Source organism: Salmo trutta, unplaced genomic scaffold, assembly GCF_901001165.1.
Source record: "Salmo trutta unplaced genomic scaffold, fSalTru1.1, whole genome shotgun sequence".
In the NCBI taxonomy this organism is placed as follows: Eukaryota; Metazoa; Chordata; class Actinopteri; order Salmoniformes; family Salmonidae; genus Salmo; species Salmo trutta.
This window is the reverse complement of record NW_021823445.1, coordinates 483735-500227: the sequence shown is the minus strand read 5'-3', so window position 1 is coordinate 500227 and position 16493 is coordinate 483735. Positions and strand designations below refer to the sequence as shown.

At 44.5% G+C, this 16493-nt stretch overlaps 2 long non-coding RNA genes across 2 annotated transcripts; both read right to left on the bottom strand.

Moving 5' to 3' along the window:
- Nucleotides 1-1756: 1756 nt before the first annotated feature.
- Nucleotides 1757-6409, bottom strand: LOC115191021 (uncharacterized). The gene is made up of 2 exons (XR_003877489.1): nucleotides 6379-6409; nucleotides 1757-2781 (listed from the first exon to the last, which is right to left on the bottom strand). It is a non-coding gene; the product is annotated as an uncharacterized LOC115191021 (long non-coding RNA).
- A 1418-nt stretch (nucleotides 6410-7827) lies between these two features.
- LOC115191012 (uncharacterized) lies at nucleotides 7828-12480 on the bottom strand. The gene is made up of 2 exons (XR_003877488.1): nucleotides 12450-12480; nucleotides 7828-8852 (listed from the first exon to the last, which is right to left on the bottom strand). It is a non-coding gene; the product is annotated as an uncharacterized LOC115191012 (long non-coding RNA).
- Between the last annotated feature and the right edge of the window lie 4013 nt (nucleotides 12481-16493).

Below are 16493 nucleotides of genomic sequence, written 5' to 3'. Positions count from 1 at the left end.
TAATCATCAAACCAGCAGATAAAGGTTCAAAAATAGTAATATTGGATAAACATCAATACATGTATGAAGCCAACAGACAGCTATCAAACACCAAACATTATAAACCAATAGAAAATAGTATACAACCACAGACACAGACACAGTTAAGGACAATAATAAAAAGACTCTACGACCAACACTACATCACAGCAAAACAACGGGACTTTCTCTACGGCACAGATACTCCACGACCTAGACTATTCTACTTACTGTTAAAAGTACACAAGGAACCAGGGACATGGACAATTCCCTTTGAGGTTCCTCCTGGCAGACCGATTGTGTCAGACTGCAATAGTGAATCCTATAACATATCACAATACATAGATCATTATATTAACCCTCTCTCCACCAGGCACCCCAGCTTTCTCAGGGACACTTATCACTTCATGGAGAGGATTGGACCCATAGTTGTTCCCTCCAACACACACATATTCACCATAGATATTGATAGCCTGTATACTAATATAAATACAGCAACAGGAATACAAGCAATTAGAAATATCTTTAAGAGATACCCAGACAACACTAGACCGGACAAAGAAATATTACAACTATTAGAAATCAGCCTGACTAGCAATGACTTTTTATTCAACGATCACTATTACCTGCAGGTGGAGGGAACAGCTATGGGCAAAAAATTCGCACCTGCTTACGCCAACATATACATGGCTGAATGGGAGAGAGAGGCACTGGCCAAGTGTCCATATCAACCCACTTTTTATTACCGGTTTTTAGACGACATAATAGGAGCCTGGCCCCACGACATCCAATTATTCACAGACTTTATGAACATTCTCAACAGCCATCATTCATCAATTAAGGTTAAATACACAATTCATCCGCAAGAAGTCAACTTCTTAGACACAACAGTGTTTTTCAGTAATAACAATCAATCACAGAAAACACTACACACTAGAGTCTACTTCAAACCAACAGACACACATGCTTTACTCCATAAACACAGTTACCATCCTAAACATACATTTAAGGGAATAATAAAATCACAAATCATACGGTTCTACAGGATATCATCTTGCAAGCAAGACCTGGAATATGCAATAAATACACTATTCAATGCACTCAGAAGAAGAGGATATTCAAAACGATTTTTAAGAACCATTAAAAACAACACATTGGCAGCCCTCCCTCCCATTCATCCAATATTCACAGACCACATCAAACCATCCACCTCTCTTAATCTTAACCTCAATCCTACTCCTAACCTTAACCTCTCCCCAAACCCCACGCCTAACCTTAACCTTTACCATTACCCTAACCAGGGTTCTAAGCCTAATCTCACCCCTAACCTTAACATCTTTCTAAACCCCACGCCTAACCTTAACCTCTCCCCAAACCCCACGCCTAACCTTAACCTCTCCCCAAACCCCACGCCTAACCTTAACCTCTCCCCAAACCCCACGCCCTACCTTAACCTCTCCCCAAACCCCACGCCTAACCTTAACCTCTCCCCAAACCCCACGCCTAACCTTAACCTCTCCCCAAATCCCACGCCTAACCTTAACCTCTCCCCAAATCCCACGCCTAACCTTAACCTCTCCCCAAACCCCACGCCTAACCTTAATGTTCACCATTACCCTAACCAGGGTTCTCATCCTAACTTAACCCCTATCTCCCTCCCTCACCCTAATCCTGACTCCCCTCTGGGGAGTGATCTGCACCAATCACTAAACCGCAACACTTCCTCTGTCTCTTCTCCTTTGTCATCAATACCCAATCAACAGAAAATTATCATCCCCCTAGTAACTACATTTTCACATAGAATCAGATCCCTACATCAATCAATCAAACACAACTTCTCTACAGTTCAGCACACTTACATACCACTTAAACCATATAGAATAATTTCAGCATTCAGAAAAAACAAAAATTTAAAGGACCTTCTCACCACAGCTAGATTCAGTAGCAAGCCACCACAAGACCCCAAATCTCACAATTCTCATTTTCAACAGATAAAGTTCATTACAAACATACACAGCCATACATCAGCACCAGTACAAGAAGCTTATTCACTGAACACACATAACGCCATTTATATCATTACATGCACACTCTGCAATAAACAATACATTGGAGAAACCAAACATACTATAGAAACTAGACTCAAACAACACCTGTATAACATCAAAAGGGCACACTTACAAACGACACTAATAACCCACTTCCAGGATCACGCCATCACTCACCTCACCATATCAGGGTTACAGTCACATATAGGCTGGACCTGTGGGCAGCGAAAGAGGGCAGAACGGGAGTGGATCCAGCACCTACAGACAATAACGCCAAATGGCCTGAACGAGAGGTTTTAGAAAATGGGTTTTAACAGACAGGAAAATGGATGCAGAAGAACATGGTTTTATTTATACTCTATATATTTATGTTTTGTTCGGTTTTAGTTTGGTATCTTCCTTTTTTTTAGGTTTTTCCATTCTTTTAACAGAATAAAACAATAAAACCAACTAAATGCACAATATTGCTTTTATGTTCATATTTAACAACACTGGTTGAATGAATCTCTCACCACATCGGCTCCTGTACTGTCACCCAGAAAAAGGCATTTTAGAACTCATTTTAGTCTATTTATGATCTTAGGAGGACATCTACAGGCAATTTTAAGTACTACACCTAAATATAATAACATCATCAGAAGGAGGGATGAACAGGAGATAGGCCTGCGCACCGTAAAACAAGCTAGCTGATTTGAAACACAATTATATTCAAAACCTTCGAACCTTTCGCCGCCCACTGGTCCACCCAGAACACGACTGTAATCCTGATATATTGAGGTAGGTGACGGGGTGATCCTGGAAATGAGTGACTAGTTCTGTGTGTAGATGGGCCCGTTTGATATTGTATAGATGTTGTTTAAGTCTATTTTCTATTGTATACTGAGTTTCCCCAATGTAGTGTTTTTTGCAAAATGTGCACGTGATTATATATATGACATTTGGAGTGTAGAGTGAAATGGAGTCTAAAACTGGAGTGGAGGTCATGCTGTATGAGTTTGAAATGAATTTTCTTTGTCTGAAGTGGGCCGTGTAGGGTTTGGGTGGTTGTGGGGGCTTGGTACTGTATTTAGCTTGGATGAGGATGTATTGGAGACTCTTGTTCCTTCTAAATGCTGAGATTATTCTATACGGCTGGAGGGGGGTGTGTGCCTGTTGGGTGATGGAAAAATGGTGTTTGAACGCCTGATGTAACGGTCTGATCCTATGTGAGAATGTAGTAACTAGGGGGATGAGAATTTTCTGCTGCTCGGAAGGGGAACAAGAGGAGGAAAGAGGATTGTGGGTTAGGGTTAGGGTTAGGGTTAGGGGTTAGGGGTTTGGGGTTTGGGGTTTGGGGTTAGGGTTAGGGGGGGGGGGTTAGGGTTAGGGTTAGGGTTAGGTTTAGGGTTGGGGGTTGGGGTTGGGGTTAGGGTTAGGGTTTAGGGTTAGGGGTTAGGGTTAGGGGTTAGGGTTAGGGTTAGGGGTTAGGGTTAGGGGTTAGGGGTTAGGGTTAGGTTTTGAATATAATTGTGTTTCAAATCAGCTAACTGGTGCGGACCAGGGGAATCCGACTGTTTAATTAAAACAAAGCATCGCGAAGGCCCAAGGTGGGTGTTTCTGATTTCGCGCCGGTACCTGTCTGCCCCACCCGGGCATGACTGTGTAAAGACTGTACTACGGGATTTACCGATCTTCACTGTGTTACTCACACTGTATATTTTTTCTCCTGTACTCCCGTATGAAAATCCGGACTACAAAAAAAACTTTAAACTTGAATAAATCGATAAGTACAACTCCAATCCGGATGGGGTTTTTTTTGCACGAAAGGATAAATATAACCCTATTATAATTTATAATAGAAAATCGAGTTTTAAGTTTACGAAAAAAAGTTCCCGGAACCGAATTTTTTTAGAAACGAGGGCTAATTGTTACCCATCACGAGAGAGGGTGTGAGCCAAAATTTGGGAATTCTAGCCCCTCAGGAAGTATTTTTAATCATTATTTGAAAATGTCCGATTTTGGTCAAAAAAGTTACAGAGTGCCCACTTTTCATTTCGCTCAGGAGACTAAGTCCAAACGTGCACCTGGTTTTATTTTGGGTTACCAGGACCATTTTTTAAAAACGGTTTTAAATACTTATCGAGGGTATAGAGACCTCCATACCCACCCTGAGAGCACCCTACTACGGGCCCAAGTCAATGGGGGCCGGCATGGCTGATTTATGGAAGTTTTAAAAAAGTCTCAGAAATTTGGCTAAGTCCAAAACTCTCAGAAAATCGGCTATGTTTCACCTCTCAGAAATTGCACTATGTTTTATTTTTGGGTTACCAGGTGTGACCTTTTTAAAGGGTATACAGATCTACATGCCCACTCTGAGACCACCATAGGGGGGTTAGGGAGACCCCATAGGGGGGCCCCACACCCCCCACCAAGGTCACCTGGTAACCCAATATAATTCAATGACAGAGTCATACTTCTCTCTCATTGCACTAAGTCCAGCATGTGTACCTGGGGATTGGACTGGTTACCAAGGGACCTCCATATCTCCATTCCTCTGGGCTTACTCTCTCTACCCTGCCTGCCCACCTACCTGCCCTCTATCTCGGCCTGTCTCTTCAGCTCAGTGCACCTGGTACCCCATAACACCCTGGTATTTCAGACCCTCAGGCCTCCATACATTCTCAACCATGACCAAATGACACACAAAGACATGGGTGAATTTCAAATAAATGTTCTTTATTTATCAGTGAATCATGGGTTGATTTGTCCCTCAATTAGTGACCGCGCTCGGCTGGCGTTACGAGGCAAATTATGGTACCGGTAGTACCGTGCCTGCGTTTCCAGAGAATGACACATATGGTCAGCCACAGTTCCCCGGTCTGTAACCGAGCCTTGATTAAAGTTCAATGTAGCAACGCTTCGTCGAATTGTACCGAAGGTGACTTTACTTCCAATGCCAAACTCTGCAAATATCTGGCCCACATACTCACAGAGATTGCCGTACGGTTGACCGCAGGACGTGAAAAAGAAGAGTTCTGTATCTGAGGTGATTCCACTCAGATTAGGCCTGATCTGATGGAATCGTTTAAGCCAAGTGTATTCCTGCTCAGATAGAACAACTCTGCACTCACCGAAGCTATAGTTCATTTTGTGGCTTGAAATGCACATCTGATAACCCCCACTTTCCGGGGTTACTTCATTAAATTCCCTCTCACTGAAGATGGTGACTGGGGATCGTCGAGTGCCATTAAAGATGGCCAACCGGCTGGACATGAGAGCCGCAAACCTACGTCTGTCAGCGCAGGTGGCTCGGTCCTCCAGCCTACTGAGAACCGAAGGAATAGCTTGATTACTTAGCTCAACAAACCGGCTTAACTCTGCAGCGCTGAGCACCTCGTCCCTGCAGCGTTTGCGGAATTTTGCCCTGTGTGTTGCCTGGCTCTGCCGCGAATCCCTGTCCATCTTTGCCAAGCAGAGTAACACCTTTCGAATTCCACTGGCTTTAGCCTGCAGACCTTTTGGCCGGAACTGAATAAGATAATTCAGGAAACTTCGAACATCGGCTCGATACATTTTTAACGTGGATGGTGCCAAACAACGGTCTTCACATTGACCATACCACTCAGACACACGTCTGTAGTTATCCAGAGAACACAGTCCTTCATCGGCCTTGCCCTCTGACATATAGCGGAGGAATTGTCGTACTCGGGCTAGACTGGTGCGACTATTGTCAATCCGTTTAACTGAAGGGTTTTTACCCATAGCAAAGTGTTCATATTCAGTCAAAATTACATTCCTCCAACCTTCAATTCTGGACGACACACCGCCGCCTTCATCACTCTCGCTCTCCGTGGAAGTCACCATGACGCAGCCTTGCTCCCTCGGTTCCGAGCATGGTTCACCACCGATCTGACTGGTTGACTGCACCGGCGCAGTCGCCGCCGCCTGCTCACTCTCGTCCCGCAGCTGCTGATCCACCACCGCGGACTGCTCACCCTCGTCTACCAGCTGCAGCTCCACGGACAACTCACTTTCAACACACTGCAAATATCCAGGGTTCTCCCAGGGCTCCAGCCGCGGTGCAACACCGTTGTTAGGCTGCCATGATTCGGGCTGCTGTCTCTCAGTTGAACGCCGGCTAGATTGCATAGCACGCTTCCATTCTATAGTAGCAGGCTTAAGTGCATGGACAGACTTGAAATGTCGGTCTATCCGCACGATATTCCGCTTGGAACAAAGCCCACAATCACGGCTTAGTCTGCCGTTCATAGCTTCTCTCTCCTGCCTTCCTGCGTGCGTGTATGTCTCTTTGTTTGCTCCGCCAAACAACAACCTAACCCTAACCCTAACCCTAACCCTAACCCCTAACCCTAACCACAACCCTAACCCTAACCCCCAGACTTCCCCTAGAAACCCCATTCCCACATTGGGGACGGGGCCGGAACCCAAGAGGCTACCAATCATCAGCACCTATTCACACATAAACCAACGTATACATTCAAGACTGAAAAGTGCATTTTCTAACACACAACAGGCCTTCCCCCCACTACAACCATTCCGACCAATCTCAGCATACAGGAGGAATCCTAATCTGAAGGATCTCCTAGTCAATGCAACATTTTCAAACAGGCCCTCTCCCCCAGTACCCACTGAAAGCACCTACTACAGACAACTGACAAACATACACAACCCATACGCACACACCGGTAGCCCAATCACACAACTGATGAACATAAATAGCACCAACATAGTCTATGCAATCACCTGTGCATTATGCAAAAAAATCTATGTGGGGGAAACTGGATCGACAATTCTAACACGTCTCAAACAACATCTATATACAATCACCAATAATAAACTGTCCACACATTTAGTTACACACTTTCAAACACACCATATTATACACCTCAATATCACTGGGCTAGAAACAGTCTCTACCTGGACCATAGCCCAGAGAAAGGCCGCTGAATCCAAGTGGATAGCCAACCTTAGATCTCTGGCTCCACTTGGATTAAACGGCAAACTATGAGTAGGGAAACCATTCATACATCCCACATATTCACAAACACAACCCTCCCAATAAACACCAGAATGGTAGCAATAACAGAGATCACAATAGGCCAGTGCAACACAGGGTTAAAAAAAATAAAAATAAAAAAAAAAACCACCAAAAAACAGAATTTATCCTAACCCTAACCCTAACCCTAACCCCTAACCCTAACCCTAACCCTAACCCTAACCCTCCCATTCATCCAATACTCACAGACCACATCAAACCATCCACCTCTCTTAATCTTAACCTCAATCCTACTCCTAACCTTAACCTCTCCCCAAACCCCACGCCTAACCTTAACCTTTACCATTACCCTAACCAGGGTTCTAAGCCTAATCTCACCCCTAACCTTAACATCTTTCTAAACCCCACGCCTAACCTTAACCTCTCCCCAAACCCCACGCCTAACCTTAACCTCTCCCCAAACCCCACGCCTAACCTTAACCTCTCCCCAAACCCCACGCCCTACCTTAACCTCTCCCCAAACCCCACGCCTAACCTTAACCTCTCCCCAAACCCCACGCCTAACCTTAACCTCTCCCCAAATCCCACGCCTAACCTTAACCTCTCCCCAAACCCCACGCCTAACCTTAATGTTCACCATTACCCTAACCAGGGTTCTCATCCTAACTTAACCCCTATCTCCCTCCCTCACCCTAATCCTGACTCCCCTCTGGGGAGTGATCTGCACCAATCACTAAACCGCAACACTTCCTCTGTCTCTTCTCCTTTGTCATCAATACCCAATCAACAGAAAATTATCATCCCCCTAGTAACTACATTTTCACATAGAATCAGATCCCTACATCAATCAATCAAACACAACTTCTCTACAGTTCAGCACACTTACATACCACTTAAACCATATAGAATAATTTCAGCATTCAGAAAAAACAAAAATTTAAAGGACCTTCTCACCACAGCTAGATTCAGTAGCAAGCCACCACAAGACCCCAAATCTCACAATTCTCATTTTCAACAGATAAAGTTCATTACAAACATACACAGCCATACATCAGCACCAGTACAAGAAGCTTATTCACTGAACACACATAACGCCATTTATATCATTACATGCACACTCTGCAATAAACAATACATTGGAGAAACCAAACATACTATAGAAACTAGACTCAAACAACACCTGTATAACATCAAAAGGGCACACTTACAAACGACACTAATAACCCACTTCCAGGATCACGCCATCACTCACCTCACCATATCAGGGTTACAGTCACATATAGGCTGGACCTGTGGGCAGCGAAAGAGGGCAGAACGGGAGTGGATCCAGCACCTACAGACAATAACGCCAAATGGCCTGAACGAGAGGTTTTAGAAAATGGGTTTTAACAGACAGGAAAATGGATGCAGAAGAACATGGTTTTATTTATACTCTATATATTTATGTTTTGTTCGGTTTTAGTTTGGTATCTTCCTTTTTTTTAGGTTTTTCCATTCTTTTAACAGAATAAAACAATAAAACCAACTAAATGCACAATATTGCTTTTATGTTCATATTTAACAACACTGGTTGAATGAATCTCTCACCACATCGGCTCCTGTACTGTCACCCAGAAAAAGGCATTTTAGAACTCATTTTAGTCTATTTATGATCTTAGGAGGACATCTACAGGCAATTTTAAGTACTACACCTAAATATAATAACATCATCAGAAGGAGGGATGAACAGGAGATAGGCCTGCGCACCGTAAAACAAGCTAGCTGATTTGAAACACAATTATATTCAAAACCTTCGAACCTTTCGCCGCCCACTGGTCCACCCAGAACACGACTGTAATCCTGATATATTGAGGTAGGTGACGGGGTGATCCTGGAAATGAGTGACTAGTTCTGTGTGTAGATGGGCCCGTTTGATATTGTATAGATGTTGTTTAAGTCTATTTTCTATTGTATACTGAGTTTCCCCAATGTAGTGTTTTTTGCAAAATGTGCACGTGATTATATATATGACATTTGGAGTGTAGAGTGAAATGGAGTCTAAAACTGGAGTGGAGGTCATGCTGTATGAGTTTGAAATGAATTTTCTTTGTCTGAAGTGGGCCGTGTAGGGTTTGGGTGGTTGTGGGGGCTTGGTACTGTATTTAGCTTGGATGAGGATGTATTGGAGACTCTTGTTCCTTCTAAATGCTGAGATTATTCTATACGGCTGGAGGGGGGTGTGTGCCTGTTGGGTGATGGAAAAATGGTGTTTGAACGCCTGATGTAACGGTCTGATCCTATGTGAGAATGTAGTAACTAGGGGGATGAGAATTGTCTGCTGCTCGGAAGGGGAACAAGAGGAGGAAAGAGGATTGTGGGTTAGGGTTAGGGTTAGGGTTAGGGGTTAGGGGTTTGGGGTTTGGGGTTTGGGGTTAGGGTTAGGGGGGGGGGGTTAGGGTTAGGGTTAGGGTTAGGTTTAGGGTTGGGGGTTGGGGTTGGGGTTAGGGTTAGGGTTTAGGGTTAGGGGTTAGGGTTAGGGGTTAGGGTTAGGGTTAGGGGTTAGGGTTAGGGGTTAGGGGTTAGGGTTAGGTTTTGAATATAATTGTGTTTCAAATCAGCTAACTGGTGCGGACCAGGGGAATCCGACTGTTTAATTAAAACAAAGCATCGCGAAGGCCCAAGGTGGGTGTTTCTGATTTCGCGCCGGTACCTGTCTGCCCCACCCGGGCATGACTGTGTAATGACTGTACTACGGGATTTACCGATCTTCACTGTGTTACTCACACTGTATATTTTTTCTCCTGTACTCCCGTATGAAAATCCGGACTACAAAAAAAACTTTAAACTTGAATAAATCGATAAGTACAACTCCAATCCGGATGGGGTTTTTTTTGCACGAAAGGATAAATATAACCCTATTATAATTTATAATAGAAAATCGAGTTTTAAGTTTACGAAAAAAAGTTCCCGGAACCGAATTTTTTTAGAAACGAGGGCTAATTGTTACCCATCACGAGAGAGGGTGTGAGCCAAAATTTGGGAATTCTAGCCCCTCAGGAAGTATTTTTAATCATTATTTGAAAATGTCCGATTTTGGTCAAAAAAGTTACAGAGTGCCCACTTTTCATTTCGCTCAGGAGACTAAGTCCAAACGTGCACCTGGTTTTATTTTGGGTTACCAGGACCATTTTTTAAAAACGGTTTTAAATACTTATCGAGGGTATAGAGACCTCCATACCCACCCTGAGAGCACCCTACTACGGGCCCAAGTCAATGGGGGCCGGCATGGCTGATTTATGGAAGTTTTAAAAAAGTCTCAGAAATTTGGCTAAGTCCAAAACTCTCACAAAATCGGCTATGTTTCACCTCTCAGAAATTGCACTATGTTTTATTTTTGGGTTACCAGGTGTGACATTTTTAAAGGGTATACAGACCTACATGCCCACTCTGAGACCACCATAGGGGGGTTAGGGAGACCCCATAGGGGGGCCCCACACCCCCCACCAAGGTCACCTGGTAACCCAATATAATTCAATGATAGAGTCATACTTCTCTCTCATTGCACTAAGTCCAGCATGTGTACCTGGGGATTGGACTGGTTACCAAGGGAGCTCCATATCTCCATTCCTCTGGGCTTACTCTCTCTACCCTGCCTGCCCACCTACCTGCCCTCTATCTCGGCCTGTCTCTTCAGCTCAGTGCACCTGGTACCCCATAACACCCTGGTATTTCAGACCCTCAGGCCTCCATACATTCTCAACCATGACCAAATGACACACAAAGACATGGGTGAATTTCAAATAAATGTTCTTTATTTATCAGTGAATCATGGGTTGATTTGTCCCTCAATTAGTGACCGCGCTCGGCTGGCGTTACGAGGCAAATTATGGTACCGGTAGTACCGTGCCTGCGTTTCCAGAGAATGACACATATGGTCAGCCACAGTTCCCCGGTCTGTAACCGAGCCTTGATTAAAGTTCAATGTAGCAACGCTTCGTCGAATTGTACCGAAGGTGACTTTACTTCCAATGCCAAACTCTGCAAATATCTGGCCCACATACTCACAGAGATTGCCGTACGGTTGACCGCAGGACGTGAAAAAGAAGAGTTCTGTATCTGAGGTGATTCCACTCAGATTAGGCCTGATCTGATGGAATCGTTTAAGCCAAGTGTATTCCTGCTCAGATAGAACAACTCTGCACTCACCGAAGCTATAGTTCATTTTGTGGCTTGAAATGCACATCTGATAACCCCCACTTTCCGGGGTTACTTCATTAAATTCCCTCTCACTGAAGATGGTGACTGGGGATCGTCGAGTGCCATTAAAGATGGCCAACCGGCTGGACATGAGAGCCGCAAACCTACGTCTGTCAGCGCAGGTGGCTCGGTCCTCCAGCCTACTGAGAACCGAAGGAATAGCTTGATTACTTAGCTCAACAAACCGGCTTAACTCTGCAGCGCTGAGCACCTCGTCCCTGCAGCGTTTGCGGAATTTTGCCCTGTGTGTTGCCTGGCTCTGCCGCGAATCCCTGTCCATCTTTGCCAAGCAGAGTAACACCTTTCGAATTCCACTGGCTTTAGCCTGCAGACCTTTTGGCCGGAACTGAATAAGATAATTCAGGAAACTTCGAACATCGGCTCGATACATTTTTAACGTGGATGGTGCCAAACAACGGTCTTCACATTGACCATACCACTCAGACACACGTCTGTAGTTATCCAGAGAACACAGTCCTTCATCGGCCTTGCCCTCTGACATATAGCGGAGGAATTGTCGTACTCGGGCTAGACTGGTGCGACTATTGTCAATCCGTTTAACTGAAGGGTTTTTACCCATAGCAAAGTGTTCATATTCAGTCAAAATTACATTCCTCCAACCTTCAATTCTGGACGACACACCGCCGCCTTCATCACTCTCGCTCTCCGTGGAAGTCACCATGACGCAGCCTTGCTCCCTCGGTTCCGAGCATGGTTCACCACCGATCTGACTGGTTGACTGCACCGGCGCAGTCGCCGCCGCCTGCTCACTCTCGTCCCGCAGCTGCTGATCCACCACCGCGGACTGCTCACCCTCGTCTACCAGCTGCAGCTCCACGGACAACTCACTTTCAACACACTGCAAATATCCAGGGTTCTCCCAGGGCTCCAGCCGCGGTGCAACACCGTTGTTAGGCTGCCATGATTCGGGCTGCTGTCTCTCAGTTGAACGCCGGCTAGATTGCATAGCACGCTTCCATTCTATAGTAGCAGGCTTAAGTGCATGGACAGACTTGAAATGTCGGTCTATCCGCACGATATTCCGCTTGGAACAAAGCCCACAATCACGGCTTAGTCTGCCGTTCATAGCTTCTCTCTCCTGCCTTCCTGCGTGCGTGTATGTCTCTTTGTTTGCTCCGCCAAACAACAACCTAACCCTAACCCTAACCCTAACCCTAACCCCTAACCCTAACCACAACCCTAACCCTAACCCCCAGACTTCCCCTAGAAACCCCATTCCCACATTGGGGACGGGGCCGGAACCCAAGAGGCTACCAATCATCAGCACCTATTCACACATAAACCAACGTATACATTCAAGACTGAAAAGTGCATTTTCTAACACACAACAGGCCTTCCCCCCACTACAACCATTCCGACCAATCTCAGCATACAGGAGGAATCCTAATCTGAAGGATCTCCTAGTCAATGCAACATTTTCAAACAGGCCCTCTCCCCCAGTACCCACTGAAAGCACCTACTACAGACAACTGACAAACATACACAACCCATACGCACACACCGGTAGCCCAATCACACAACTGATGAACATAAATAGCACCAACATAGTCTATGCAATCACCTGTGCATTATGCAAAAAAATCTATGTGGGGGAAACTGGATCGACAATTCTAACACGTCTCAAACAACATCTATATACAATCACCAATAATAAACTGTCCACACATTTAGTTACACACTTTCAAACACACCATATTATACACCTCAATATCACTGGGCTAGAAACAGTCTCTACCTGGACCATAGCCCAGAGAAAGGCCGCTGAATCCAAGTGGATAGCCAACCTTAGATCTCTGGCTCCACTTGGATTAAACGGCAAACTATGAGTAGGGAAACCATTCATACATCCCACATATTCACAAACACAACCCTCCCAATAAACACCAGAATGGTAGCAATAACAGAGATCACAATAGGCCAGTGCAACACAGGGTTAAAAAAAAAAAAAAAAAAAAAAAAACCACCAAAAAACAGAATTTATCCTAACCCTAACCCTAACCCTAACCCCTAACCCTAACCCTAACCCTAACCCTAACCCTCCCATTCATCCAATACTCACAGACCACATCAAACCATCCACCTCTCTTAATCTTAACCTCAATCCTACTCCTAACCTTAACCTCTCCCCAAACCCCACGCCTAACCTTAACCTTTACCATTACCCTAACCAGGGTTCTAAGCCTAATCTCACCCCTAACCTTAACATCTTTCTAAACCCCACGCCTAACCTTAACCTCTCCCCAAACCCCACGCCTAACCTTAACCTCTCCCCAAACCCCACGCCTAACCTTAACCTCTCCCCAAACCCCACGCCCTACCTTAACCTCTCCCCAAACCCCACGCCTAACCTTAACCTCTCCCCAAACCCCACGCCTAACCTTAACCTCTCCCCAAATCCCACGCCTAACCTTAACCTCTCCCCAAACCCCACGCCTAACCTTAATGTTCACCATTACCCTAACCAGGGTTCTCATCCTAACTTAACCCCTATCTCCCTCCCTCACCCTAATCCTGACTCCCCTCTGGGGAGTGATCTGCACCAATCACTAAACCGCAACACTTCCTCTGTCTCTTCTCCTTTGTCATCAATACCCAATCAACAGAAAATTATCATCCCCCTAGTAACTACATTTTCACATAGAATCAGATCCCTACATCAATCAATCAAACACAACTTCTCTACAGTTCAGCACACTTACATTCCACTTAAACCATATAGAATAATTTCAGCATTCAGAAAAAACAAAAATTTAAAGGACCTTCTCACCACAGCTAGATTCAGTAGCAAGCCACCACAAGACCCCAAATCTCACAATTCTCATTTTCAACAGATAAAGTTCATTACAAACATACACAGCCATACATCAGCACCAGTACAAGAAGCTTATTCACTGAACACACATAACGCCATTTATATCATTACATGCACACTCTGCAATAAACAATACATTGGAGAAACCAAACATACTATAGAAACTAGACTCAAACAACACCTGTATAACATCAAAAGGGCACACTTACAAACGACACTAATAACCCACTTCCAGGATCACGCCATCACTCACCTCACCATATCAGGGTTACAGTCACATATAGGCTGGACCTGTGGGCAGCGAAAGAGGGCAGAACGGGAGTGGATCCAGCACCTACAGACAATAACGCCAAATGGCCTGAACGAGAGGTTTTAGAAAATGGGTTTTAACAGACAGGAAAATGGATGCAGAAGAACATGGTTTTATTTATACTCTATATATTTATGTTTTGTTCGGTTTTAGTTTGGTATCTTCCTTTTTTTTAGGTTTTTCCATTCTTTTAACAGAATAAAACAATAAAACCAACTAAATGCACAATATTGCTTTTATGTTCATATTTAACAACACTGGTTGAATGAATCTCTCACCACATCGGCTCCTGTACTGTCACCCAGAAAAAGGCATTTTAGAACTCATTTTAGTCTATTTATGATCTTAGGAGGACATCTACAGGCAATTTTAAGTACTACACCTAAATATAATAACATCATCAGAAGGAGGGATGAACAGGAGATAGGCCTGCGCACTGTAAAACAAGCTAGCTGATTTGAAACACAATTATATTCAAAACCTAACCCTAACCCCTAACCCCTAACCCCTAACCCCTAACCCCAACCCCTAACCCTAACCCCTAACCCTAACCCTAACCCTAACCCTAACCCCTAACCCTAACCCCAACCCTAACCCCAACCCTAACCCTAACCCCTAACCCCTAACCCTAACCCACAATCCTCTTTCCTCCTCTTGTTCCCCTTCCGAGCAGCAGACAATTCTCATCCCCCTAGTTACTACATTCTCACATAGGATCAGACCGTTACATCAGGCGTTCAAACACCATTTTTCCATCACCCAACAGGCACACACCCCCCTCCAGCCGTATAGAATAATCTCAGCATTTAGAAGGAACAAGAGTCTCCAATACATCCTCATCCAAGCTAAATACAGTACCAAGCCCCCACAACCACCCAAACCCTACACGGCCCACTTCAGACAAAGAAAATTCATTTCAAACTCATACAGCATGACCTCCACTCCAGTTTTAGACTCCATTTCACTCTACACTCCAAATGTCATATATATAATCACGTGCACATTTTGCAAAAAACACTACATTGGGGAAACTCAGTATACAATAGAAAATAGACTTAAACAACATCTATACAATATCAAACGGGCCCATCTACACACAGAACTAGTCACTCATTTCCAGGATCACCCCGTCACCTACCTCAATATATCAGGATTACAGTCGTGTTCTGGGTGGACCAGTGGGCGGCGAAAGGCAGTGGAACGTAGGTGGATAAGAGACCTACAAACAATTACACCCAGCGGTCTGAATGAGCGGTTTTAACAGATCAGATAGGATCCATGGAAAGGGACAGCACTTGTTTACAGGGTTCTCAAGGAGCGGGAAGAAGGATGCACCATAAAACAAAAAACACAATAAATAAAGTTTGTGTGGTTTTTCTTATATTCAACAGGTGCATGCTTATTTATAATAGTTTTATTCCTTTTGTTTGTATGTATTTGAATTTGTTTTTACAACTCAGCACTTGACCTGATAGCACTTTTATAGATAAATGGGCTTATAACTGTGCATATGTACTAATAAAGCATCTATCCCCTGATCCCTTGTATATTTTAACATCTTAGCCCCTTCATGGTCCTAGATAACCACTCAGACTATCATTTTTAGAAACAATATTAACCTACTTACGTTTTGAATAGGTTTTTAGGAGTCAATCTAGTGGATTTTAACAGTAGAATTTATTCAGATTGGAGGGGTACACAGCAATAGGCCTGCGCACCACAAGACAAATCAGTCTCTTTTTAACCCTACTTCAATTCAAAACCTAACCCTAACCCTAACCCTTAACCCTAACCCTTAACCCTAACCCTAACCCCTAACCCTAACCCTAACCCTAACCCCCTAACCCTAACCCTAACCCCCTAACCCTAACCCTAACCCTAACCCCCTAACCCTAACCCTAACCCCTAACCCTAACCCTACCCCTACCCCAACCCCAACCCCAAACCCAACCCTAACCCTAACCCTACCCCTACCCCTACCCCTAACCCCTAACCCTAACCCTAAACCCTAAACCTAACCCCTAACCCTAACCCTAACCCCTAACCTAACCC